General features: G+C 38.0%; 1 long non-coding RNA gene across 1 annotated transcript; it reads right to left on the bottom strand.

Moving 5' to 3' along the window:
• Positions 1-4,078: 4,078 nt before the first annotated feature.
• On the bottom strand, positions 4,079-11,810 carry LOC109144921. The gene is made up of 3 exons (XR_002045962.1): positions 11,742-11,810; positions 10,842-10,938; positions 4,079-5,291 (listed from the first exon to the last, which is right to left on the bottom strand). It is a non-coding gene; the product is annotated as an uncharacterized LOC109144921 (long non-coding RNA).
• Between the last annotated feature and the right edge of the window lie 14,110 nt (positions 11,811-25,920).

Raw genomic sequence — 25,920 nt, 5'->3', positions numbered from 1 at the left:
TTTTCACTCACCTTGGGCTTACTTGGGATATAAGTTGTTCTGTGCTCATTTCTCAAGATAAGCTTCATTTGAGAAGAGATATGTGACCGGTGGTTTTGCTACCATTTTTTTTACTATCTGTAATTGTAACTGCTACTATTTATGCTGTCAGAAAGGGCAGAATAGATAAAGGTTTCAAAAATATTTTTTGTACTGATCATGCTACTGATTGTTCACTATGGAACTGAATGGATAGCCACTTTCAAAGAAAGAAAAAAGAAACTTTCATTGCAGAATTAGTGATAGAAGGCACCTGTCCTTCTAAAGGACTTTATGGTGTAGAAACATTGATTTTTAACAATGTACTTAATGCAAAATGTGCAAAATGAAGCATTTTAACAGTTGCTGCATATTTTATAACTGATTTAATTGACTGTGCCATTTGAGACATGAATGACATTTTAGCTGCCAAAGTTCACAATAAATTCAGCTGCTGGCAATGTAATTATCCCCAGTCATTTATTCATCTGTGTGTTTCCAAGCAGCAAGATTTCTGCTTTTACAGATGTGATAGGTAACTGTGTCTCCTTTTTACAGGATGATATCTATGTTTCTTTTTATCTGTTTATTTCTGACCATTACAGAAGCGCACCTGAAGGCCAGGGTGACTCAGGTTCTTGTAAATAGATGCCTTGGAGCAGATTAGAGTGATACAACAGTAAATGATCAGTGTTTATAAATATATACACGTGTAGGGTTTACTTTAGAACAATTTGGTTGCAATGGAAAGGAGGTATGTAGCCATTTTGGTTATTTTTATATAAAGTAATACAACAATATAAAAGCGTACTTAAGAAAATGTATAATGAAAAGAAAAAAATAGAAAGAAAGGCTAAGAATAGAAAGGTATCACCATGCAGGGATCCAGCAACATGACTTGATTGTTGCAATTTTGATGTCTGTCAAAAGTGGTTGTTGCAGTCTTGATCCCTCGGCTGTGGGGGAAGTCTGTGAAACACAAAGTTCAATGCCTTAATATATGCTCAGGCTATGTGGGAACACACCGGTACCTCCCCTTGGGGGGAGTTTTACACTGTCTTTTGCAGCACTGTGGCTGTGCTGCAACACGGTGGATCATGGGCAGTGCTCCCAGAATTTAGTTTGGGCATGCTTCGGGGGTCTTTGATGGTTTATGACACCTTCTAAAATGTGATAGCTACAGGTGCCTCTCATGTCACCATAGCTGAACCAGTTATGCCTCAGCAGAAGGGATGAATCACGTGAATGCTCCAATACCTTCCCCAGCTGACAGTGCAGGGGGCGAACTGAGCCATTTGTGTAACAGACACTGGCACGATAAAAAGCATTATCGCACCTTGCAGGATCTGCTTCTTATGAACCTTTTCCCTTATCTATCTCAAAACCCATCTTCCTGCTAAACAAATGCTGATTTTTCATGGTTAATCCCTGGTGCTCGCACCCTCTGCACCTGGGCTGTTACCGTGCTCATCCTCAGCAAAGCACCCGCTGCTTTTGCAAATGCCTGATCAGTCATTGACCATTAACATTTTAGACTCTCACAATGACAAAGGAATGATTAAACTTCCTGTAATAGGAATAGTACATTCTTCCTACAATAAGTGAAGAGTGGAAACTGGAACAACTACATTTTATGAATAATCCAAATGGTAAAGGAGAAAGTTGAGTATTGCCTGCCAGAATTTCTCAACAAAACAACATACAATTTCTCTGGCATAATCAGTGAAAAATATGTCAACTAGAATTTCAAAAGATAGTATTAAATAAGAACTTACATTTTTTGGATGAAAATTAAACATAGATTTGTAAATACTTGTGTTCATGGCCCAATTAGTGCATCATGATTACACCACAGTAATTTCTCCATTATAACTACAAGACTGGAAAATGTCATTCTGTGATGAGGGGTCCTGCGCTGAGTCCCACTCTAGATGAAGTTATCTCCTTTCTGTGCATTTAGAGAAGCCTTGGGAGGTTAACCTTGCTAGGCTAAAGCAAGTGAGTCCAATCTACAAGCGCTTTACTGATGTAATTCAGAAGCTGCCTAGAAAGGAAGTGGTGTTTTAAGTTATTTCCCTCCTTTTCTGTGGATTAACTGTCTGTGAACACGAACTGTAAGTCACCTGGGTACTTCTGAATTTTATATTCACATTTTTATTTTCCAGGAACCACCACTTTCTTGTCATACTCAGGCATAACAATCAAAGTCTCAACCTTGGCCAGCGTAGAAAAAGCAGCAGTTACTCAAAATCGACCAGTAAAAATACTTAAAGTTAGAAAATCTCAGTTAGAGGAGTTTACTTTCTAAGAAACCCTTGATGGTTCCTGTTGTTCTCTAGTGCAAGCCACTGAGGCAGTCATCACCAAAAGATACCTGTAGTTCATGACAAGTATTTACACTAGACAATCCTCCATTTCATAAGACATTTTTTCTGGTCAACTGAACTTAGTATGGACCTTGTACTAACAAAAAAAGGACTGGTTGCGGATGTGAAGTTTGGAGGCAGTCTTGGTCACAGTGACCATTTGATGGTGGAGCTCAGGATCCTGCATGGAAGAAGCAAGGCAGTAATCAGGATTACAACCCCACATATCAGGAAAGCTAACTGTTTTCTTAAAGGTCCTACTTGGAGAAATTCATGGGTTAGGGCTCTGGAAGAGAGCTAGTTAATATTCAGGCATCACTTCCTCCAAGCTCAGTATCTTTGTATTTCTGCGAGTAAGAAATCAAGCAAAGGGGTCAGGAGACCTGCATGGATGAGCAAGAAGCTTCTAGCAAAGCTCCAACAGAAGAAGAAAGTGTACAGAATGTGGAAAAAGGGACAGGCCACTTTGAAGGAATATAGGAAGGTTGTCAGAGCATGCAGGGGTGTGACAAAGAAAGGCTAAGATCCATTTGGAATGAAAGCTGGCAAGGGATGTCAAGGACAACCAGAAGGACTTATTCAATTGTATCAGTAAGAGAGGGAAGACTAGAAAAAATGTCAGCCCACTGCTGAATGAGGTTGGTGTCCTGGTGACAATGGATACAGAGGAAGCTCTGGAGGAAGGAAGAGTTTCCTTTGGTAGAGTAGGATAGGGTTAGAGATCAATTAGGCAAACTTGATAACGGCAAATCCATGGGCCCTGATGGAATACATGCATGGGTGCTATTGATAAGCCACTCTCCATCATGTTTGAAAGGTCATGGAGAACCGCAAAGGTGCCTGAGAACTGGACGAAAGCCAATGGCACTTCAGTCTTCAAAAGGGCAGAAAGGAGGACCCAGGGACCTACAGGACAGTCAGCCTCACCTCAATCCCTGGTAAAGGGGTGGGATAGCTGCTCGTTCTGGATGTCGCTGAGCATGTGGAGGAACAGAAGGTCAACAGGAGTGGTCAACATGAATTCAGCAAGGGGAGATATTGTTTGACCTATCCAACAGCCTGGAATGACTGCCTGGTAGATGAGGAGAAAGCCATGAACGTTAACCTTGACTTCAGCAAGGCTTTTGATGCTGTGTCCCACAAGATACTCATAGGCAAACTTAGGAAGGGTGGGCTGAGCAAGTGGACAGTGCAGTGGGTTGAGAAATGGCTGAATGGCAGATCCCAGAGGGTTGTGTTCAGCCATGCAGAGCCTAGCTGGAGGCCTGTAACTTGTGGTGTATCTCAGGGGTCAGTACTTCTAGCTGTAGATGTGATTTTGGATTTTTTATTTTCCAAAAGTGTGAAGAATGTTTGACAAATTTTATCAGAACATTTCAAAGTTTGCGCAGTGAGTTTCATATCTTAAAGATCACTATATCTTATTTGAATTACTATTTAACTTTAGCAATATTTATTAACGAGAAATTATATGTGTAATCAGATGGATTAGCAAAATCAATAAATTCCAGTAGTCCATTTTTAACACTCTTTTAACGCTGCTTTCCGTGCTAAGGAAACTGAATGCAATTCTAATTCATTATATAATAAGACTTCTGATCTAAATACAGAATTTTCTTTGAATTATATAGCTGCTATTCAGGCTAATTTATACATGACAGATTTGTTATATGCTAACTCTAAGTGTAAAACTTTTCACGAATTCTCAAAAGGGATGTAGGAAGGAGATGGCAGAAGAAAATAAGGTGACCAATCCATTATAGCTGTTACTGGCAGGTGCTTTAATTCAAACTTATAGATCCAAGTCTGATCTTTAGAAAACTTCATAAGCTTAGAGGCATCCCTGCTGACTTCAGAATTAGCATATGCAAGATAAAAGCAAATGCAATTCTTAAATTATTACCATAGCAACATTATTAAAGTTATGTTAAATAAGACTGCAACAATGTTTCTATTTAGAAAAAAACAAAACAACAACGCTTCCTTCTCTTTAGTAGTCCCTATAAAATGAACCATTACAGAAATATTTACTTCAAGTCTTCCTCACAATTAGAGGTTATTATCTCAAGTAATGTTCGATCACCACTGAAATAGTATAAAATCTTTGGTGACTAATACATTGTATTAAAAATTTAACATCCTAAAATTACAGATCTAAATATTTCACTTACAACTGATCCACAAGCCATACTGAAAATTCCAATAAATAACCTCATTTGGAGTGTAAAGCCAATATACTTTCCATCCATTCCAGCAGTTGCTCCATAAGGATACCTTTATGTACATATGCACACTGAGTTTACTAGGCAACATTTTCAGCATTGTTTGCAGTTTGCAGTTACTCAAAAGTACCCAGCACAATCCTATTTCTGTATGTAGCAATGCATGACAGGTATATTTTCTCTTTATTCTAGATTATCAGAACTTTTTCTTTTACCTTGCCTAAATGTCTCCTAATATTAATGCCTCTATCTTTTCCCATTAGGAAATATCCTAAAATATAAACATATATTTGTTAATCATGAAAGGAACAAGAGCAGAAAAGTGTTATTCAGGAGACTGTTGAGTGAAAACAAGATAGATATGGTCTTCTAAATTGTCATCCTTTAAATATTACACCAACATTTTAATGGGTAAAAAATTAATTTACATCAGATTAGTTAGGCAGCTACTTGGGAGTAGAAATGCTCACAAAACTGACAGTGAACTGGAATCACAGGTGCCCCCAATGCTCTCATTTGCACAGCCTGGATATCTTTCCTCTGCCTTTTCAGATACCACTAATGGAAAATGAAGTGGGAGAAGTAAGTTCCCATAAAGTTGCTGCGTCAGCCAGAATGATTGGCACATGATGCACTCTGCCTTTCTTCTTGCATCTACTTGTTTCATCCTGGAAGGCATTCTAGTCTGCAAGAGAATTGGAAACAAGGTATTACTTGTAATCAGTCACAAATCCTTGGCAAGAAAAAGAGAACAGTGAGTTTCTTGCTTTTAGACAGCTTTAACATTTTTTTCTTTTGGTGCTGTGTGTCTTCAGGATGGGACAAGCATTCATTCAGGCCGTGCATAAAATAAATACAAAGTGCTTCCTATTCCCAGAAGAAATAAATGCTCATTCTGAACCAATTTATTGTAGTCAGCCTGAAATTGATAGCTTCTTCTTAACGCCAAAATCTTCATTTCTGAAATCAACTCCACAACCTCAAGAAGACATCTTTTGCTGTAGTGAGATGTTGATTGGCATGCTCTCATTTGAAATGACATTGTTTCTAAATGTGTCCAAATTTTCAGAATTTAGAATCATATCCAAAGATTAATTTTTTGCTTGTCGCTTTGAGTTAATGTCCTAGATTCACCGGGAATAGAGTTAATTTTTCTTCTAGTAGCTGGTACAGGGCTATTTTTGGGATTTAGTATGAGATTAATGATGACACACTTAAGCTTTTGTAGTTGGTAAGTAGTGTTTACTTTAAGTCAAGGGATTTCCAGTTTCCCATGTTCTGCCAGTGAGCAGGCTGACAAGAAGCTGTGAGGCAGCATGGCCAGGACATATGACCCAAACTGGCCAAAGGGATACTCCATACCACAGAATGTCGTGCTCAGTATATAAACTGTGAAGAATGGCCAGGAGCTACTGATTGATCACTGCTTGGGGATGGACCAGGCATCAGTCTCCAGGTGCTGGGTGATTGTATTGTGCACTGCTTGTCTATCTTGGACTTTATTTATCTCTTTTTTTTTTTTTTTATTTTGGTGTTGTCTCCCTTTTCATTATAATTGTTGCTGTTATTTTTATTTTATCTCAGTTATTAAACTGTTCTTAACCTATAATTTGTACACTCTTCCTGATTCTACTCCTCATCCCATCAGGGAAGGAGGGCGTGGGGAGCAGCTGTGGTGCCTAGCTGGGGGTTACACCGTGACAGATAACCAGATGTGAAATGTAGAAGGATTATAATGAGGTTTCCATGAACGCAAGGCATCAGCAAGGATGAATTATAGCAGGAAGGGTAAAACTCCTCATTAGATTGCAAGGGTCTGTCTAATTAAAATTTGCAAAGGGAAGAATGAATCGTGCTCTGTATTCTGGAATGCCATGAAGCTTTCAAGGGAAAAAAATCCCCACAATTCTTTCAGCATATTACCCAGGCTGCTTATGTGACCTCGCAGGCACTCTCTGAGCCAGAGAACATTCTGAAAAGAAAATTTGTCTTTTAAACTCTCAAGGAGAGCATATGGAAGAGGTGGGGAAGAAGGTATCAGCTGGTTATATGAAATGGAGGTTTTGATTCTTCAGTAGTAATGAATGGACAACTTCCCTCACCAATTCTTTTTCCAGAGATGTCCTAAAATGAGATGTCTCAGAAAACAATGCCATATTTAAGCCTTATACGTTTGATTTAAACATGCTCCTCGTTACTAATAAACCACAAAAATTGTGGGATACTGACTCAGTTCACAGTCCTATAATTTACCTGAAGTATTAAATTATTAATAATTGCTCCTCAATTGTAATTATGAACTTAGGAGAGCTGTGGGATTAGCATTTCTAGTTTGATGTCCTATTTTCCCCTTTCTTTCAGAAGTGCAAGTGTCTCTGTAGGCAGATAATGAAGCACATAGTAACTTGGCAACCTTATAGGAATACTGAGGCAGTGTTCTCAGAGCTTTGTTTCTCCTATTTTCAGGAAGGGACCTAGGGATCCTGGTCGATGGCAAGTTGAGCATGAGTCAGCAGTGCCCGGGCAGCCAGGGGGCCAACCATGTCCTGTGGGGCATCAGGCACAGCATCGCCAGCCGGGCAAGGGAGGGGATTGTCCCATTCTGCTCTGCACTGGGGCGGCCTCACCTCGAGTCCTGTGTGCAGCTGTGGTGACTGCACTTAGGTTTAATATCAGAAAGATATTAAAATATTAGAAAGCGTCCAAAGGAGGGCAACAAAAGTGGTGAAAGCCTTGAGGGGAAGCTGTATGACAAGCGGCTGAGGTTGCTTGGTCTGTTCATCCTATAGAAGAGGAGGGCAGGCACTGATCTCTGGTCTGTGGTGACCAGTGACAGGACCTGAGGGATTAACCCAAATTTGTGTTTGGGAGATTTAGGCTGGATAGTAGGAAAAGGTTCTTGCCCTAGAGGGTGGTTGGGCACTGGAACAGGCTCCCCAGGGAAGTGGTAAAAGCACCAAGCCTGTCGAGTGCAAGAAGGGTTTGGACAACGCTCTCAGGAACATGGTGTGAATTCTTGGCAATGTCTTGCGCAAGACCAGGAGTGGGACTTTGATGATACTTTTGGGACCTTTCAACTCAGGATATTCTATGATTGTAATATATTTTATAGTTTCCTAATCCCAAAAAGACTCCTTGCAACAGGATTAATGTTTTGAAATGGGAATGACTGCATCCAAACAAAGTCCCTCTGCTTAATATTTCTTACCCAACATAGTGGTCAAGAGCAGATGTTGGAGGAAAATACTAGGACCAACCAAGTGGGCAGCAATACTTTCCCAGAACTCCCTCACAGCCTCCAATATTTTCAGCTCAGGGACTTACTCTATGAAAATTTGTATGCTTGAATTTAATAGCCTTTTTAGATTCCACTGATTTTCCTAATGGCTTTTTGAACTAATGTAAATTTTTAACAGTCACTGCATGTCATGTCATGGAGCTCCATAGCTCACCTACCTATCATGGACAGAATCACTTCCTTTAGTTCCTTTTGCATGACTCTCAATAGTTTCATCTGGCTCCTTGCTCTTTTACCAGAAGAAATTTTGAGCTGCATCTTTTCCATAATGTGGATGTTTTTACAGGTCATTACCTTGTTTCTTACACTATTTCTTTTCTAAGCAAGGAGTCCTACTTTTCCAACCTACTCCTTGTAGAAAAGTATTCCATATATTTGATCATTGTCTGATTTTTTTAGCCCCTCTCTGAACTTTTTCTAGCTTTAACATTGTCTTTTTGAAAAGGGAGGAGTGTGGGAGAGGCAGATGTTCAGAGCAATGCACATCATATAAGATAAAGGAGTACCTTGGATTAGAAAAGTAGGATAAAATATTTTAATTAGATTAATACCAAGATTTTACTTTAGATTACTAGTAGCCATCTTACAGCCTAGTAAGTTCTAAATTTCCAGTTAATTCCCTTGCCAACAATGAAATCTAAATTCATTTTGCTTGTTGCAGTAGATCACTGTGGCAATGAAGTCCTCCCACGTGCTTCTGGAATCATAGGTAGAGTATCTAATCAATACTGCTTGGTGTCTTTAGTAATACCTCCCTTAGATTTGCGCTACCCACTGCTCAGCCAAGAAGAAGGAATAATTGTTCCAGATGTTCATAAGTTAATGTTAGTGGTGTAACTGAGCTGCAACCAAAAGTGACCTGATAAGGTTAATTTCATTTAAAGGAAATGCTGGCTTCTCATGGGGAAAATAAAGCTTCTTCTCAGAATCTAAAGGCTTTCAGATTATTTCAACTTTGTTAATTTTATCAAGTCTACATGGCCCAAATTATCAGCAGCATTTTCTGCTTAATTTAACTTGCTTTTATCACTCAGTTCTACGCGTTCAAAGATTTTAAGTTCTTAACTTGCTTGTTCCTAACAATGAACTGTTTGCTTGTGTTTATTTTATGAGAAGAAAAAAAAAAAAAAGATAAATTATGTTTTCTGGGAGGCGTAACAATCCTGCCTCAAATGTTAAGCAGCCAGAAACCAGAGCTTACACACTGACTCACTGTCATTCCTAATGATATACTGTGTCTACAAATTATTCTCTTCGTCAGATCAGTCAGCAACCACACATGAGCTCCATGACAGCTGCCAAGCTTAAAAAAATGTTTCCTTTTTCTCAAAAATATGTTCAAAATCAAGCCAGAGGAAACTGTAGCCCAAAATTACTTTTAGTTTTGAGCCCAGCTCTTCCAGAATCCTATTAAAATGCCTGCTTTCAATTGTTTTCCATGGTGGCCGACAGTGTCTGCAGTCAATCCTAGTTTGATGAGGACAGTTCCCAGTGGTTTTGGGGGGTTGTTTCCTTTTTGTTTTGTTTTTTAATGTGAATGTAACAAAGGTTAGAATGGCATTCAAAATGAAATTCTGCCATTCCATATTCCTTGTGTCACAGTGCTTTTTAGCTCAATTTCCCCAACTGCAATGTAAAGATAATTTCCCCTGACTGGAAGCCCTGTAAACACATGCAAGGATATGTGGGTCACTGTTCAGCCTTGTACTTGAAAATGCACTCATGGTAGCACTGAGTAGGACAAGTGGCAACCCTTTTAAAAAACTCAGTCTTTATAATGATTTATCCCTGTAGTAGAGTTAAACATAATGCATTATGTTTGAATATTAATGTTATTTATAACAGCATGACACACCAAAGCAAGACATTTGAATAAAAATAACTCCTCTATTAGTTTGAACTATCATTTAAAAATACCATTGTACAGAATCATAAAGCTACACAGTGGTACCTTACTACATAATTATGTCTTTCTGCCAGATTTGTGTTGTGGACAGAAACAATTAAAACTTTACAGAAGGAAAGATGTTTTTAAAAAAATTCTCTAACTCTGGCAATAAGTTCCCATTAGGTTCAATAAGTGAAAGAATCCTCTTTTCACCTTGCAAACTCCTGTAAGTCATTGTTACTCAAACCCTGAGGCAGACTGATGTATAATTGAAAAAGAAAAGCCACTGGCCAAAAGCATATCCATGGAGAGAGTTGTGGTGTGTTTTGCATCCAATTTTTTTTCAAACAAAGGGTAATTCTATTCAACAAATTCAAGCAGCAGTAGGAAACTTTTATTCCACATGATATTTATTGCAATCTTTTACTGGTTTTGTTAAAATTGAAAAACTAGAAAGTTATTTTATTACAGGTTTTGTCTAACAATAATATGATTTGATCATTACCCAAGGTGTAAATGACAGCAAAAGCTGAATTAATGTACAATTTACCAACCTTAGTTATCAGAAACAAAAAATTAAGACCTCAGATTTTGATAGTCAAGTTTCAAAATGAAAGTAGTTTATAACTCTGAATGCTTCTCTCCAGAATGAACAAAATAGCTGGAATAATTATTTTCTTTAAGCCCTGTATCAGTGCTTTCAGCACATAAGTGAGTCCAATATCAACGCCTGGGAACAATACCCTATTCAAAATGTCAGGTTTTCTACAGCCCAAAGTTTTATTTTGGGGTAATTACTGACATGAACATTTTAACTGACAGTATCTGTTAGGAGCACCATAACAATAAAATTTCCAAGTGATATTGCTTTCCTGTATGCTAATGTCCAGTCATGCCTTTGTGATACTCAGGAAGTCCTGGAATCCTGAATGGTACCAGGTTCCTTCAGGATCACCAACATCCTTCCTGCAGCAGGTTGAATAGTAGTATATCTATCAAATCACCCTAGAATAAAGTAAACTAATAGAGCTAAGAAGAAATAAACTCACCTCATTTAATCCAGAAGAGCCACGGTGGGAGAGAAGGCTGGCTGGTTGAATGTTTCAGAGATATGCATGCTGAAGGTTGCACCTTCTACCATCTTACCTTCTCAGATTTAGGGAAAGATGTAGAGAAATGGAAAAACAATAAGGAGGACAAAGAAAAAGTGGTAGCAGTAAAATCAGTAGTGTTGCTGCATAAAAGTTCTTTAGTATCTTTAATATCCATTATAGATTTACAAATTCCAGAGATTATACAAGGAGTCTACACTTTTTTCAACTCATTTGACAGGCAACATGTTAATAAATGAATTCAGGTGAATTCAGGTGAAACAATTTGTCCATGAAAGAGTAAAATTGTGTGATATGTCATGAATTGAGCAAAAATGTAGATGCATTTTGAGAAAAAGTTTATAAAGTGACCCTACTAAAGTGCTTTAACTGCCCAAATTGTGACACTGTAATTGCTGCAAGCTAAATTTACTGAGTCATCTGTCAGCTGTCTAATAGAAGAGAAAACGCACTGTACCAGGGGTTAATCACAGAATCACAGAACATGCTGAGTTGGAAGGGACCCACAAGGATCATTGAACCCAACTCTTAGACTGCATATTCTCTTCAGGGCCTCCCTGCCTTCAAGGGATTCAATGTAACATGTTTCTGTGGCATCTTTAAGCCTTAAGAATAAATGATAAAGGTCAAAGTCAAAAAGTTATCTAAGTTTTTTCTGTTTTCCTCTGAGAAAGAACACTAAAAAAAATCTCAATTGACAATAATAAAATCATTAAAGATTAAAACAATAAATTTTTAAAAAAACATCTTCTCAACTTTTACATTCTTTCAGAATTAGACAAAATATTAATCAGAGAAAGAAGAAGAAAGTCCTCTGTAAAAGAATGAGATACGCACCTTTATAGGGAAACCAAAGTTTGCAAGTTCTAACAGCTCTAATAGTGGCTTTGTCCTGGCAAAGCTTGCCATTTAGGCTGGAAATAATCTTGCTATTCCTTTTAGAGCTGCACTGTTTGTTAGCATCCTGGCCAAGTATCAGCTGTCAAGCTTGATGACAGTAAGGGATAATGGGGAAAGAGGGCTGTTTTTGCTTTGTATATGAGCCAAGTCAGACCTAAGGCTTGATATTCTGTGATAGGAGGAAAAGTCTAAGCCCTATGTTCTGCAAACTTGCAAAGCTGAAAACCTCTCTGAAACTATTTGAATCTAATTAAATACAGACATGATTAGGAATCTTTTTCTGTGGATCAGATATAGCAAATGAGGTTAAATTTGGATATGCCAGTTCTGAGAAGGTGGTAAAGCAATAGTCCCAGTTTTGCTCTCTTAGCACAAGTTAGTTTTTTTTCAGTGCTTGCTCTTTCTATTACTAGTGTTGGTCGTAGACATTATGAATTAGTTGTCTGTTATTTAACATATCAGATCCCATCCAGAATTCAATTATTCTGACATTAAATAGCTTCTCTTTTTCATTAAATTAACTTCTTCAGTATTCTAATCTATCACAGGAACAAAAATTATCACTCATAATCAGAAAAGAGGAGGCATAACTCCCATAAAATTATTAAAATTACCCACATTGAGGTATTTTCAGATTATTATGAAATGCTTTTTTTGTGAAATACATTGTATGTTCATCTCTGAATGAACGAGAAGGAAAGCAAAGTGAAACGTGAAGTCACTGACGGAAACACTGACACAACACCAGAGCAAAGTAAGTTCCTTTAAGAAAGGGTACAGTCTTTGTTCTTGAAAGAAGAGTCATTAAGGACTAGCTTTCATTTTCCCTGGGGCCATTTTCAAGTGTGGCTAACCAACAATCATCATTATTTTTTTTAACATTGGGTAATTATACTAGTATTGCGGTAAAAGTTACTAATTTTTTTCTAAGATCTTATTGTTCATAGGCAGTGAACAATCCAAAATGGCTATCTCTGCATACCACATCCTGATAAAAGAGCAAGATATTCAGCCACCAGTGATTAATTTTCTGTTGCTGCAGTGTCAGTCACGAGCAAATCAGGTTAGTATGTCAGACAGCGCACTGGAGGAGACTGTATCACCTCTTCCTTATCTTTCAGTGGGAAAGAGTTCTTGATCATTCATTGCCAGCACTGACAACCACCTCTCATCTCTTCATATTTCCACCCACCTCCCCTCAAAAATACGTTTAAGTTTACAAAAGCAATTATTGAGTCAGCATGGGATACATTTCTTCACATAAATAGATATAAGGTGTTACGCCTGCTATATTGCGTATTTCTGAGACGAGTTGTACTGAACTCTATGTGCAGCTCAGAAAGTTTCAAAACAAACACTTTCGCATACCTAAGTAAAGATATCTTAGGAAAAAAAAGACAAAACACCACCAAGTAGAACAAACAAACAAACCACCAACCAACCACAAAAAATCTAAACAACTTTTGAGCTTTTTCAGCATACTGAGTGCATAACTGTCATGACACTAATAATGTGGTGCTTAGGAACATGGTTTAGTGGGGGACCTGGCAGTGTGGGGTTACGGTTGGACTCAATGATCTTAGAGGTCTTTATCAAACTTAGCTATTTTATGATTCCATGATTGGACACTTTATTTTCCTTGACAATTTCTGGCAAAGAGTAAGACTTGTAAAAGAAGGAAATGCAAAAGGAGGAATTTAAAGATAATGAGATACCAAGACACCTGTCAAGAATCTAAAGGTTGCTGTATTTCTCCTGCTACAGAAAAGTGAGGTGGTAAAGTGCTGATAAGGTACTCACCACAGGTCTAAGAAGGCTTGATAGGTTAGATCAACCATAAAAATGAAAGAATGCAATGTGAAATTTCTCATTTAATTTCTCCCTGAGACTGAAGCAAATAATTTTAAAAAATGGTGTGTACCAATCTCTAATGGTTTTAAATACTTGTTCAAATTTTTGCATACATGATCTTCACTGAGTTCCAAAATATTTCTGGAGGAACAAAGTAATTCATAATTTTGCTATTAATTCATTCAGTAATTCAGCACTAATTCTTAATATTTGAAAATTTTAAAGTTAAAAGGAAACAAAGGTGAATATAATTGCAGAGCAGTATCTATTACACACTAATTTAACAGCTCAGGAACTTAAATAACCTAGCAATCAATCTGAACTAGCATTTTCCCAGGGATTACTGAAAACAAGAACTGTAATAGTATCTTTCCCAGACATCTGAGAAGACCTTTATTTTTAAAATGAGATTTTTAATCAAGAATCCTTTAATTTTCCTGGCACAGATTTTCCTTTTCACAAAAGTTGGAATCTGAAAGCTCATACAAGAGTCTTTTAAATGATGTGAAAAACCTTCAATGATACTAAAAAGGTCAACAAAAGACAAAAAGAATGTAAAGAAAAAAAAACCACATTTTTTTAGATACATTAAAATGTAGTTTTATAATTTTTTCCAGGTCCTGGTAATAGAATAAAAGAAAGATAGTGCCACTCCACAGAAAAGAGCATTCATACACTCCTTGAACCTCTGTCTGTCACTAAATAAATGTAAACCTGCTACAGTGGGAAAAACTTACAGCTAACATACGTGTATCTTACGTGAATCATAGACTCATAGAATATCCTGAGTTAGAAGGAACCCAAAAAGATCATCACAATTCAAATCCTGGCCCTTCAAAGGACGACCCCAAGAGTCATACCATGTGCCTGAGAACACTGTCCAAACACTTCTTAAGTCTGGCAGGCTTGGGGCTTTGACCACTTCCCTGAGGAGCCTGTTCCAGTGCTCAACTGAAAAAACTTCACCCTTTGGGTGAAGAACCTTTTTCTTCATATCCAACCTAAATGTCCCCTGACTCAACTTCATGTTGTTCCCTCAGGTTCTGAGGGATCCTGGTCACCAGACAGAAGAAATCAGTGCCTACCCCTTTGCTTCCCCTAATGAGGAAGCTGTAGAGTGTGATGAGGTAAACCTTCAGTGTCCTCTTCTCCAGACTGAAAAATCCAAGTCACCTCAGCCGCTCCTCATACAGCTTCCCCTTCAGACTCTTCACCATCTTTGTTGCTCTCCTATGGATACTCCCTAATAACATTTTGACTATTTCATATTGTGGTGCCCAAAACTGCCCCCAGCACTTGAGGTGAGGCTGCCCCAGTGCAGAGCAGAGCGGGACAATCCCCTCCCTTCCCTGGCCGATGATGCTGTGCCTGATGCCCCCAGGACATGGCTGGCCCTCCTGGCTGCCAGGGCATTGCTGATTCACATTCACTTTGCCATCAACCAGGACCCCCAGGTCCCTTCCTGCAGCACTGCCCTCCAGCCTCTCATTCCCCAGTCTATAGGCACATCCAGGGTTGCCCCATGCCAGGTGCAGAATCCAGCACTTGCCCTTGGTAAACTTCACACACAGGTGAATTCCCAGCCTTCTAATTTGTCAAGATCTCTCTGCAGGGCCTCTCTGCTATCAAGGGAGTTAACAACTCCTCCCTCTTTACCATTGTTGGCAAATTTACTTCATATAGCTTTGGGTCCTGCATCCACTTAATCTGTGAAGAGGTTGAGGAGCACTGGTAATAAAACGGAGGCTTGAAGAACCAAACTAGTGACCAGTTACAAGGCTGATATAACCCCATGAGTTCTTTGTGGAAGACTGTAAGCCCTTGGCACAAGAGCCCTCTGCACTCCCTTGGAGGAGAGAGGCTTGAGGGCAAAAAGACTTTGCCCAGAGATAAGCAACCTTCCTCTGGGTCATGGTGACAAAGTGAACCACCCCCAGCACGCCTTGTTTCTATATGGTAATAGCCTGTACCCAGTTGGCTAATTGGTTTCTACCCCACCCCCTGCCTTTCCCATAAAAGCCCCCTGTTTCTTCCCCTCAGGAGGGAGCCTTTTTCCCAGGCCTCCCCTTCACAGGGACTGCTGGACAATAAAAGCTGCCTCTGTGGAATTGCTATACGAGGCTCCTGTTTATCTGCCCAGAGTTCACCTTGTGTGATTTCACAAAGAACTGAATCACAGGAGCTGGAATCACTTGTATCAGAGAAGTTGCTACACTTGCTGAAATCCCCTGCTGCCCAGGCAGGCCGGCCACCGCCCCTGGAAGAGTTGTTCTTTGCAGGACGCTCTCTCTAGGAAGGTTGCAGCACACCAGTGCTGACCAGCATCGGACTCCCCACGATAGTTCTTCATTAATTTTTAAGAGCAATGTACATTATCAGACAAAATATTTAGGATGAAAAACTGATGAAAGAATTCTTCAAAAAGGAAACATATGTCTTTAATAAAAAATACATGTTCAAGTTTATCTGCAAGCCATGTTGTATTTATTATATTAGAACTAGGAACTGCCCAAGCACATGTTAAATGTACAGGGAGTTCAGGGGTTCCATCAGCAGAAAAGCTTCCAGCTGATATTTCTGAATTCCCATATACAATGTTGCTTACATAGTGTAAACTCTACTGCATTGAATGCGTACCAGACTGGCAGTCCTTGGACATATTTTTGTGCATCAGGAGCAACTCCTTTATTGTGTGGAACTTCTTTCTCTTTTAACTCCAGACCATGTATGTGTAGCCTTGGATTCTGAAGAAGGAATGACTCAAAAGATGATTAACAACTAAAATCCCAGCCAGGAAGAAGACAAAACTGATGGAGCCTCACCTAGCAGCAGACTCCCTGCAGTGAAAGGCTACCTCCTCATCATGAACATTTGAGTTAGTGGGAGGCACTCTTGCATTACCAAAAGCAGTCTTAAATTTACACAAATAGTAAATTGTAATTTCACAAGTTATATGCTACTCCTGAAATTCACATGCTATTTCTAAATTGGAGTTGGTTGAATGGTAAAACTGCTACATCAAAAGAACACTGCTCTGACCCCCACTGTAAAACCTTATCTTTTTTTCATAAGATTCAAAGAGAGAAAATGGATTTTTGGGGATGCAAAGTCCTACTTTGAAAGAGGCAATGAAGTGTAAATTATTCAAGCTTGTGAACAAAAATTTCAGTTGCATGTATAGTAGGGAAATATTGATTCCTCCACAAAAATCTAGGTGAAAGCAAGCTTCTAATGTAGACATAAATTTCCCGTTATTGGTCTCTAGTTCATACAAACACCTTTAGTAGGTTTCTCTAATCCCATTTAATTCTCCACACAACTAGGGTGAAAAATGCAACAGAAGTCCCAATTTATGAGTTAAAAAATAAAATTTGCACTTACTCATTTGACCAGACATTTAGAATTTCAAATTAACACTCGGTTACTTAACAGGGCATTCAAATGGCAATTTCATATAGGTAAGTTGAAAAGTAAGACCATGAGAATTTTGGTATTTCTGCTTCGACTTTCCTTCATGCCTTTGTCTGTTTGTGCTTATCAGTGCATTGTAACACAGCTTCAGACAATAAGGACAAGTGCCTCTTCACTAAAGTTAGTGCACTGTGTCCATTTTCCATCTGCTACAAATCTGGCCCATAATTCACTGATTTGCTGAAATATTCCAAACAACGAAGTGAGTAAATAAAATTTATGCACTTAGTCTTAAAACTAGGCTTTGCACAATTAGCAGGATCAGAACTCATGATAAGCCATATGCAAATCACAGGAATGCTGTTCAGTCCCTGCACTTTTCCAAAACACAATCTGGACTATCTACCACTTTGTCTCTTAAGATTGTGGTGGTGCTTCCCCCGCACCATGAGGCCTGCTCTGCAATCTCAGGATCTCCTGACAAGCTTTGACTTGAGCTCTCCTGGACTGCAGTGAGCTGCACCAGCAACTCCCTCTGAATTGGACACCTCTCAGAGCTCATGAACCTTCAAGTTTGCCATACTCGAAAGATTGTCACTGACGATGAGGCCTAGTCTGACAGAATACACAGACACACCTGAGGTGCAACCCATACCTGTTGAAAAATGCTGAGAGACCTGATGTCTTTCACTGAACACTAGGAGAATTTTTGGTAGGTACCTTTACACACATAAATGTAGATGTATACTTCTTCTTGCCTGTGTATGCATGTCTATTTATTATGGTATGAAGGTTATCATGAGTCTATAATTAATTCACTGTTATAATTGTAGCAAATTCTACTGACTCACCTCATAAATGTTAAATTAGTCAATGATTAAGTGCTGCTAAACCCTTTAGTACCCTATTTTTTATCCATATCCTTTGTACCCTTACTCTCTTGCATCACCAGTCTCTGTGAAAATTTTTCTAATATGATTTTATTATGTATACTTCTTCTATGTAGTAAGTTATAGAGTGAACCTTGCCACAAAACTGTATTGAAATTCACCTTTAATGATGATTCTTTAAGTGGCCTAACCACTTAATGGCAACAAACCTTCTCCATAGCTAATATGTAACACACAAAAAAATTAAGCTTTCCCTCAGACACAGCAGTAGTGTATCCAAGTAGATACTAACAGGTGCATGTCATCTTAATGTTAGAACAGTAAGCATAGGCTTAAAAATAATGTCAGCTATTTTACTAGGACACCTGTTCTTGATTTTCTCCATTTTGACAGGTGCCAGTGGGAATGTTTGTCCAAGCATCAGTTAATAGAAGGATGGTGGGGTCTCTCCCCCTGCCATGGAGCCCTGGGAGAGGGGCCCTGGCGGGGAGACACGGGGTTTCCCTGCCCCTGGTCAGCCTCATTCCCGATTGGTTGGTTTGTGTTCCCTGTGTGGGAAGGACCCCAGGGTCCCGTGACTGGAGGAGTTCCTGAGCTGAGCCCCGGCCATGCGGCTGGAGAAATAAACATCTCTGAAACATCTACCAAGAATCTGTCCATATATATTTCCTTTCCACGGGACTCCTGGTTTGATATATGCGTGTTACAGTAATCCCCGCTGTAACAGAAGGAGACTTAGATTTGTTAACACTCAGAGAAAATCCTTTTTTTTATCAGTATTTCTAGTTCTCAAAAGGAAAAGTGAAAGTAAAAAGCATTTGCTTCCCCTTAGCTTCCTCTGTGCTGTAGGTAAAACAACGAATTTTGTTGTCAATTATACCAACAATGTGAGTGTATCACATTTAAACATAAAAAGCTATAAATAAACCCAAACATCTAGTATGAGTGTTAAACGCAGTGAGTTTTTAATGAAGTAGTGAGAAACACACCCACAAGCTCAGTTCTTAGGTGACAAAGGAGAGAAGATTCTTTTCACTGAATGTTGTAGAAGAGCAAGTTGCCAAGCTGAAAACAAGCTGGTTCTCTCTTTTTAACTTCACTTTTGCTGCCTTCTTGGCTTGGCTTTTGCTGCCTACTTGGACTTTCTGTTTTTACTGATGGTGGTGGATCTCACATTGCCTGTGTTCTGGGTAGTGCCAGAAATGATCCCCAGGAAGATCCATAAAGTGTTCTGCAAGTACTTGAAAGTCAAAACATAACTTTGCTCATCCGAACTTCTGTCTTCCTGGGTGTCAGTTGTCACTTGTACTTGCCATACATTGCTGCCAGGCACAAACTGCTCCTTTGGAAAGATCTCCAAGCACTTTATAAGTGAAAACAAATGAACTTAATTAAATCTAAGGTCTTAATAAAAACCAGGTTCGTTTCAGTATTCTGACAGTAATGACTCAGAAGAAGAGCATATACCTGTCTTGCTGAAATTCAATATTGATTCTCAAAACATAGTCCTATTTACAGTTCTAATCAAAAGGAAATAATAGCATTCATGTCTATAAGGGTGGACAAATGCCTGGTAAGTACTGGTAACAGCAGTTATATTCCCCACCTCAATTATTTTATCTAAACTACGTTAGATTGATCACTAGCTCAAGGTTATTCTACCTACTTTAATTAATACTGTGCTAGCATCTAAAACTCCAACCCACAACTGGATTTCTGTCATGTCTGGTTCTGCACATACAAAAAAACCATAAAGACCAGAAAAAGCTCTTGCAGCTCTGCAGTTCTCAGGAAAATATTTAGGTAGTGTGTACCAGGAAACAAGCTATTCCTACATCCATTATGCCAACTTATTTTCCCTTTCTTTTATCTACAGAGTTCTGCACCATAGAAACACAGAAAAGTTGGGTTATTTTGCAAAGTTACCATCTACTGTTGCTGATTAATTTTCTCTTATTCATTTTCATAATGTACTCAGCAGTTTTAAATGGGCCGGAAACAGTATTTCTATTGTTTGTCTAAAGGACTTATATTACCACAAATGGTTCTAAAAGTGAAAGGATTTAATTTCATCATTATCTTTTACAGTGCATCATTATAGAAAACATCAGTACCTACAAATGATAGCTATTCAAAGTTTAGACACTGTAAGACCATTGAGGTAAGACAGCTTTATTATGTGCATGGAGAGCAACTACAGTCTCTGGAACGCAGTAAGAAACAGCAGCTTCTGTGCAGTAAGTAATGCCTTCTGCCTCATCTGCTTGACTTCCAACATTTGGGAATTGCCTGCTCCTGTGCCCGCAGAAGGTGATGTTTAAAAATTGGCCAGCACTGCTAGACCCCAGCACCTACTATACATATAATATCTGTGCATATATGCGTTTGTATATATATGAATATATTTACAAATTTGCATTCTTTCCCTTATACGGAACTCTGAGCAAGAAGGAACCAGATCAACAGATGATACAACCTATGATGCCAGATGGATGACGTCCAAGTGAATTTATACTAAAAGGAACCGCAGATATTTAATTTTTTAATAAACATAAACAGTACCTTTATTTCTTTTTTAAGAGACATACTGTTGACTATGCAAATTTGGGCTAAATATTGAGAATAAAAAAATCACCATATTTTTTTTTCCAGCCATAAACTAGTAACATACAGAGAACAACTAGAATAAAAGGATGAAAAATACAGCAGGCTTATGGAAGGATGCTTAGAAGGAGCAGATAAACCTGTTTTCTCAAGAACTAAAAAACCATTAAATTCTATATCCAAAAATGCCATGTTCTGATATATATATACACACATACGTGATATACATTTGTAACTATATATATATATATATATACGCATAGAAATACAAGAGACTAGCACTGGGTATTTTCATCTGCTATAAATATATTACCTTTAAATACACAAACAGACTTGTCAGGCTTGCCTTCATATTCAGAGACATACAAATACCATTTTTTAATTCAAACTTCACTATTCAAATTATTTTTGGTAATGCATAGGCAAGCCCTAAACTTCTCATTATTGGTACAGGACTAAGTTACAGCTCACAGACAAAGCAATATTGATTTTTTCAAAATTATTTCCTTTCTGCATATTACCAAAGGAAGAAATACTGATGGGAAAATCACCCATTTCTATGAAGGTATGCATAGTTTTCAAGTTAGTACCATCTCAAATGTAGTAGAACACCTCAGATCTCCCATTTGCAGAGTAATAATATTTTAAAAAGTATTTTACATCACTAATATAGAAGAGAACAAAAATAGCATAACAACAAAAAGAATTTAAAAGGACTTTCAAGTGAAAGTAATTCATGTTGCCCTTATGTCTATTTTTTCACCATCCTTTGACACTTTCAAGTTCAAAAAATCATAAAACATCTATTACATAACTTAGAATTGACTAATGTCTTCCAAGATGTATGTCTGAAATCTTCCAGCTCCCTTTCTTCTCAAAGCTGATGAACTATTTGCAAAGGCTTAATCTATAATCAATTTATTACATCTTTAAGTACTTCTTGAAATCAGCTCATTTTACTAAACAACTTATATTAATATTCTTAATTTCCTCTACTTTCTGTAGAGGTATCCCTTTGTTTGCCCTACATATCAAGATGAATTAAAAACAGAGTTAAATTCCACTTTAAGTGGAGCGTGAAACAACAACAAAAACCAAATGAAAGTTGATAATTATGATGGTGAAGATGAAATAGTAATAATAATAGTAATAATAAAAATCCTGCCACGCACCACATTGGAATCAGGGCTGATGTCCTTCTCCACCTTGACTAGGAAATCATCTGTATCAAATTCAATGTCTTCTTTGGGAGCATTTGGGTTGGCAATTACATTATGGATATCATATTTAATCTTTCCTGGTTCCCTGAACTTCTTGACAGTCTTTGTTTGTCCATGAGCAGGTGTGGTGTCGAAAAGCACAATGCAGAACAAAGCAATCAAGCCACAAATGACTATTATTCCGGGCAACAAGGCAACCAGAGAATGTAGGCAATTGCTCATGATTGTAAGTGTCCTGATGTAGTAACAGCAAAGCGAATCCCTTCAGAGAGTGCTGCATATCCATGCCAGCATTCTGGTGACCTCTTCTTAAGCCGGAGGCAGCAGTTTCGGCTTGAGCGTGTACCAAGTTCTACTATGTCATAATTGGTGACATAGGGGCAGCAAAAAATCCTTGCATGTTGACTGTGTCCTCCAGTAGTTCCAGCTCTTACACATCACAGAGCCATAGAACCAGAGAATAATAGACAGTCTTGAGCTGGAAGGTACCTTAAAGATGTTCGAGTTCCAACCACCCTATCATGGCTGAACAGTCCCAGCTCTCTCAGCCTCTCCTCACAGGAGAGATGTTCCAGTCCCTAATGAAATCAGACGTACTCCAAAGTTATGACAAACCTTTCAATTTCCACATCACACAAAGCAAATCAGCCTGCTTAGCCAGCCTGCTGGCATTTAACATAAATTGGAAATACACCAAATACAGCTTTCTTTTGAAGAAACACCTAGTTCATCAAAACCACATTACGCATTATTTTTAGTATATCTAGTAGTCTTGTTTCTAATAGAGTCAGTAGAAAACAATAGAAAAAGTATTTACTAATATTGCCACTATAATTGTAACATTGCACCAAGAATATATATAAATATTTATGAAGCTTTTATTTGTTATTTGTTGAGTGTGTTTTGCTAAGTTTTCAACAAGAAAACCATATCAGTTTTGTAGATACAACACCATATACCTTTGGTTTTGTGCTTGAAAACATAATTCTTTAACATACCTTTTACTGAGTCTACTTGCCAAGACAGCCTCTGTGAAAAAATGAAGTCTAAAACATAAGTTATATATAACAGTTTCCATACTCTGAGTATGAAATGTGTGGTCTTGGTTTAGGCAGTTTTGTTTGCTTGCTTTTAATTGCCAGCTGATCTTTCTGGGTATAGACAAGGCCTCTGGAGGCATCATAGTAAAAGGGACTGGCACTGACTCAAGCATGCTGAGCCCAAGGTTTGTATTTAATTTGGAAAGATGTAGCTTTTTCCAAGAAATCAGAAGACTTTCATTTTGAGAACTCTTTTAGTCAGAATCCCACATCTAAAAATCAACTTTAGGCATTTGCCTGTGGCTTTAAAAGGCACTCTACTTTGCCTAGAGTGATGTAGAAAATTCAAGACAGACTTTTGGGGGCTTTCTAGTAGTAGGAAAAAGGAGAAAGGAGCAAAAATCAGCCTTAGAAACATGTATGTCTTATCTGTAGAAGACCTTTAACAGTTTTATGACATCCTAAGGGTCCAGATGATTAAGCATACTGTCGTGCTTAGAGTAAAGAAATTTGGCAAAAAAGAAACCCTCTTGCTTTCCAGCTAGTCCTCAGAGATCAGAGGGGCTGGGTGCAGCTAGGCTTAATTTCCGATTAGAAAAATTCAGCACTGTAAATTCTGGTCTCATTCAACAAGATCTCAGATGCACAAATGGTGTGGGTTACACTGTAAGTCTGGTCTCATTCGCGAACAGCACAGTTCATTGTTCCAACACTTAAAGTATGACTTCAATAGGAATTTTCATGAACACAGATTCACAAATAGTGTAGTTTACTGGAGCAACAGACTATAGATTCTCTTTGATTACTAGTGATAAGATCATTAAATCTGCAAAATATAAGGATAGATTTCAAAGCACTTTATTTTATATCTTTGGCAATTACACAATAAATTAACTTTTCATAGAGAAAAACTGAACATTTAATTTTATTGGGTTTTCTTTGCCTTCTCATAAAATTATGAAAGGATTAGCAGATTTTTTTCTGGTAAATTAACACCCACATGTTCCAGTTTTATCATTAACAAGATCTAGTCAGCACACAGTAAAAGCTGAAACAAAATGCATCTATATTAGCATTTTATTGAATTTGAGAATGGCACTTTGGAATTGAACCTTGTGCTTACTAACACCTGCTTCACTTTGATAAGCATTGTGGAGAGGCATGAAAGTGGCTTCAATGTGCTTGCCTTGTATAAAACTAAACTGGAAAATAGAGCCCAGGAGTATATGAGACAAGAGCTATTTTGTATCACACCTCAGATGATTAGAATATGGCTGACAGGTCCTCAGGATCAATTGTTTCTCAGACCACTTCTCTCAACTTAAACTGCTTGTTAATGGAGACATAGCCTTACAAAACCTATCTTTTCCCCTATATGCATTATTTTATCTCCAGGTGAGATCTTTCGACCCCAAAATTTCCTTGAACTGATCAGGCACCTGCTCTGCCTGTTACTAAGAATTGCAGCTGCTATTAAAGCCAAGTATAAATGTTTCTGGTACTATGGTAGCTTGTAAAAATCTGTAGACAAAACTATCACTGCAATGGATGCTTGGCTATCTGAGTTTTGCAACCATTTGTATGTTTTAGTAATTACAAATTTAGGCAAAGATGCATTGAAAATTTTTACAAGCTCAATTCCAATCTTCTGCTGTTAGGTACAAACCTACTCTCTTCCGCTGCAGCGTTTCGTTTCACTTTTTCAACTTAAAGGGATAAATCACGTATATCAACCTTCAGCATGGAAGGTGTTTTCACAGAGCAAAAATAAAATAGAAAAAACATCTTAAAGGGAAATATACTAATGCATTTTGTTTCTACTCATGAGGGAAAATAACTTTATAATTTTCTTTCTTGTATGACTTCTTGATATCAATATGTATATAGACACATTTATTTTAAAAAATCCCATTCTCTGCACATTTAATTTTTAGAGTGTTCTAGACAATACATAATGCATAGTCTAATGAAATTCAAATACTGCATCTATCATGATGAAATTAATTATTGCAATCAGCTTGGGTGATTTAACTTTCTAAGGACAGCCATTTTCTAGCAAAGCAGGTAAGTAATATTATCATTGGTTTCCCCTTCCTAATGAGTAAAAAAAGACAGTACATGTTTTTACCCAGAGTAACTCCTGTCATGATTGCTTGTGAGAAAAATATTGTTTGAGAAAAATCAGCATTTCTAGAGTGGGGTAAGTGGAAACTATTAAGTGACTGCAGTATTTCTTTTTTTCCAAGGGAATATATAGCTTCTACCTCAGAAGTAAAAAGTAAACTACAGCTCTGTGAAGATTAGCTCTAACATGAAGTATCTGAATTAAACATTTTTATCTTAGGTTTCAAATCCCCATTACAGAGGTTCATAAAAGAAATAAATAAAGAAATAAAAGAAATTCAGAATGTCCCTACAGAAAGACAAAAAGAAGTGCAATTCATTATTGTAAAGGTTCCCCTCCTTTATAAGTCGCAAGCAGTTGGAAACAATTCCTCCATGGCCCATTTTTGTGCTGCATAAAAAATGAATCCTGGTTCTGTTTCCCTTTTAAAAATTAACATACTGCAAACAATTACCACAGTGGTCACAAGTCGAGTAGGTCTAACCACAACTGTAAATTTGATATTCTGGAATACTGATGCCCGTTCCTTGGAAGTTCAAATCTGTTTGTTCCCAACTTCAGATTTCTATAGATTTTCAATGACTGGGTGTCATGGTTTAGTAATGGTATTCTCCAATTTAGTACTCGCAGTAAAACCACTGCTCACTTCCCTTTCCCCCTCCAACTGGAAGCACAAAAGGCAAAGATCATGGGTTCACATAAGAACAATTTATTTGAAACAGAAATTAGATAAAAAATGAACAGTAACAGCAAAAATATTAATAACAAAATGTATCAGACAAAGAAATGATTTATACAAAAACCCCCCAAAATAATAAAATACCTTCAGGTCTCTCCCACCACGTTTTCTCCACGTGAAGGAACACCCTTCTCCCCTGAAGTGAGAGTCCCTTTCCCCCACCCCAGCAATGATGTGAGGTCCAATAACATCAGGAGCCTGGCCACGCCCCCTCACATCTATTGCAAAAAATTAAC

Source organism: Corvus cornix, chromosome 4 (assembly GCF_000738735.6).
Source record: "Corvus cornix cornix isolate S_Up_H32 chromosome 4, ASM73873v5, whole genome shotgun sequence".
Classification (NCBI taxonomy): domain Eukaryota; kingdom Metazoa; phylum Chordata; class Aves; order Passeriformes; family Corvidae; genus Corvus; species Corvus cornix.
The sequence above is the reverse complement of the archived record's forward strand: the minus strand, read 5'-3'. Positions and strand labels throughout refer to the sequence as shown.